This window comes from Erythrolamprus reginae, chromosome 1 (assembly GCF_031021105.1).
Source record: "Erythrolamprus reginae isolate rEryReg1 chromosome 1, rEryReg1.hap1, whole genome shotgun sequence".
Classification (NCBI taxonomy): Eukaryota; Metazoa; Chordata; class Lepidosauria; order Squamata; family Dipsadidae; genus Erythrolamprus; species Erythrolamprus reginae.
The window spans coordinates 137,261,616-137,265,367 of record NC_091950.1 but is presented as its reverse complement, the minus strand read 5'-3'; positions in this window follow the sequence as shown (position 1 = coordinate 137,265,367).

Here is a 3,752-nt window from a genome sequence, read left to right as displayed (position 1 = left end):
GTTCGAATGAACAAGTTACTTTTATTAAGAAAGCATAAAAATAATAATTGTCTTAGGAGACATAAGATGGCACATCTTCTAGCTAAGAAAGATGAACCGAAGAGTTTGAAAGAACAATGGACTCTGGATAGAGACCGCCCTTCTTCATCAGAAAGAGGGGATGTGAGCAAACAGGTTACATCACACAGGAGGAGCTATCTTACTAGACAGAGTTAACTCTCTAACTACTGGATGTTTCTCAATGTCGTTGGGGGCTGGCAATTTCCAGCGCGACACCCCTTCTTTGTCAGTCATCAGAGACATGAGGGACATCAGGACATCAAGACATCAATTCACTTGAGGCACATTTTGTTGGTGAGGTATTCATGTTGATCAGCTGGCAATGGCTTATTCAGCAAGTCAGCAATCTGCTCAGTAGTAGCCACATACTGAATTTTCACGAATCCATCTTTCACCTTCTCTCTGATATTTTGATACCGGATGTGAATGTGCCGTGAACGAGCTCCAACAAATTCAGCTTCAGCAATGAATGCAACTGAAATATTATCCTCCATAATAACAATTGGTGTCATAGGACTTTGCCAAATACTATCAATGAGAGGAAAAAGAGACATTAATGCATTACAGCAATCAGAAACACATGCATATTCAGATTCAGTTGAAGAGCAAGAAATAAACTTCTGCTGCCTAACTTTCCAAAAGAAAGGGCAACCATTTAAAAACATGATATAACCAGAAGTACTTTTTCGTGTTTCTGTGTCACTTGCCCAGTCAGCATCAGCATAACAAATCACTTCAGGGTACCCAACATGATCTGGCTCAAGGTACAGCTTCTTGCCCTTCGTGAGCTTCATGTATTTGAGCAGCTTCTTTATGCAAGACCAGTGAAACGTGGTTGCTTTCCCAACGTATCTGGACAGTAGATTCACACTCAGTGAAATGTCAGGTCTCGTCCAGCTGCTGATGTACAATAGCGATCCAATCACTGACCGGTACAATGTTTTGTTCTCAAAATCAGGATACTCTTCTCGGGTTAAACTGTAAAAGTCAGTTTGCATAGGAGAACGACAAGTATGCGCATCAGACATGTTACAATTTTGCAAAAGCTGGTCAACCTTACTTTCTTGTGAAAGAGAGAACCCCTTCTCAGTTTTCTCAAACTGAACACCTAGATAATCATTGATATGCCCTAGGCTTTTCAAGGTGAAATGTTTCTCAAGGCCCTTAGCAAAAGTTTGACTAGTGCTTTCATTGAGACCCACATAAACAATATCATCAACATAAACAAGAACAATTTCATAAGTCTTACCTTGCCCTTTTGTGAACACGCATCCATCAGATTCGGACTTAATAAAGCCCATTGAATTTAGCTTTTGGGATAACAATTTGTACCAGCAGAGGGCACTCTGCTTAAGGCCATATAAAGACTTGCTGAGAGACCAGACCTCTCCTTCTCGGTTCTGGAATCCGGGAGCACCCTTGACATAGATCTCTTCATTCAGATCAGCGTTCAAATAGGCAGTCTCTACATCGAACTGAAAAACCTCTAGACCCAAAGCAACAGCAGTGATTAGGGCAATCTTGACACTTTCATTTCTGACTGTGGGTGAATATGTGTCAGTGTAGTCATCCAGATAAACTTGAGAGAATCCTTGAGCTACAAGTCTAGCTTTATACAGCTTTTCCTCATTAGGTTTTTGTTTGACTTTATACACCCAGCGTGTGCCAATGACTTTCTTCTTGTTAGGAGGCTCCACCTTTTGGAACACCTTAAGTTTCTTTAAACAGTCCAGTTCGTGTTCCATAGCCTCATGCCATTTTTCTTGTTCAAAGTCAGGCAAAAGTTTGATCTGGTGAAAATGATCAGGTGGAAGTGTAAGATTGTTACACATGAAAAGATAAGGAGATTCAGATACTTGCTGTGCAAATCTCTTTGGAGGAGTTCCTTTGGTAGTTCTCTTGGAACGTCTTGGAACGCTGGCCCATCCTTCATCATCATCTCCGCCTTCAAGTTCATCACCAGAGGTTTCCTCGGCAACTGTCGAAGGCTGTTCATCATCTGGAACATCAGGAATATCTGGCACAGCTCCCTGGTCATCAGGTATCGCCACACCTTCCTTAGGAAAATAAACTGAAGTGTCATTACTATGTATACTGGACCAATTTGTGTCTTCCTCAAATTTGGCTGAATTAGAAATGTAAACTCTATGATGAGAGTCAGCAAATTTGTGGTACTTGGAGACTTCATCAAAGCCGATGAATCTCATTCTCTCTGACACAGGACCTCCTTTTCTTCTCTGTTCAACTGGAATGTTAACAGTGGCATAACAACCAAAAATGTAGATATTTTGAATGTCAGGTTTCTTGCCATGGAGCAAGTAATAAGGAGTGTCTTGTATGACGCTACTCCATGTTCTGTTAACAATGTAATTAGCATACCTTAATGCTTCGCCCCAGTATGAAAAGTCCACGTTTGCATCCTCAATGAGACAACGAAACATTGTCTGCAGAATCCCGTTCCTACGTTCGCACACACCATTTTGCTGTGGCATCCCGGGTGATGAGGTCTGCTGGCGGATTCCATTCCTGGCGATCCATCCTTGGAACTGTTGCGACATAAATTCGCCTCCACGATCACTTTGAATCCGCTTGATCCAGACGTCGTGTTGGGTAAGTATCTCTGCAGCAAAGCCTTTAAAAGCCTCAAACGCCTCTGATTTTTGTTTTAAAAGAAAAACATAGCCAAATCATGAGTAACTGTCAACTACAGTTAAGAAATACTTACGTTTACCAACAGTAGGCCGAAATGGACCGACAACGTCGGTATGGACCAATTCAAAGATGCGTGTACAGAGCCGGACAGCCACCTTGGGAACTGGGGAGTGCTTGGATTTGGCAGAGTTACAAATTTTACAATCTAAGTAAACCTTGCAAGCCCCATCAATTGTGAAACCATCAACATATTCAGACATCTTTGCTAAGACGGGGTAAGAAGCATGCCCCAAGCGACGATGCCATCTGTGAATGCACCTGGAATGAAAAGATTTATTTGTTAGCATATGTTTAACATTTGTAACAGCATTTGGAACCTCAGGGGTTTCATTGGTTTTAGGAACCTTTGAACTAGCGGTGGCACCAGGGTTTCCCTCTGGACCTGTGCTTACGCCCTTTGGAACGCTTATACTTACACTACCTTTGCTGGCAGGTTTGGGTTGCAAATAAAAGACACCTTTGATGGGAATGGCAGTAGCAAGAAGTTTGCCATCCTTAATAATGTTAGTATCAGTAAGTTCAAAGTTTATTACAACCTTCAATTCTTCTCTCAGGCAATATCCACTAAGGATGTTGTTCTTGGCAGTTGGAACGTAGAAAACATTTGAGATAAGGGAGTCCAGTTCTTTGACGAAGACTTTTCCTTTTCCTTCCACCTTGGAACGTAGATCACCAACTCCGAACACTTCCTTGACATCTGTCGGGTGTAGCTCAATGAAGGATTCCTTCCGGTACGCGATGTGTGCCGCTGCTCCACTGTCTAGGGTCCATAACTCACGAATGTCGTAGAGTGGACTCTTGTCAGGAACAATGCTGAGGTGGATGGTACCAACATAAGTAGGTTTCTCATCTTTTGAGTCTTTGGGAGTTGACTTTGCAGCTCCAGAACTCTTTCCTCTGGATCCTTTCTTGTGTGCGCCTTTAGGCTGGGTTGGATAAGGTGGATGATCAGTCTCGCCAGACTTCACACTTTGCACATC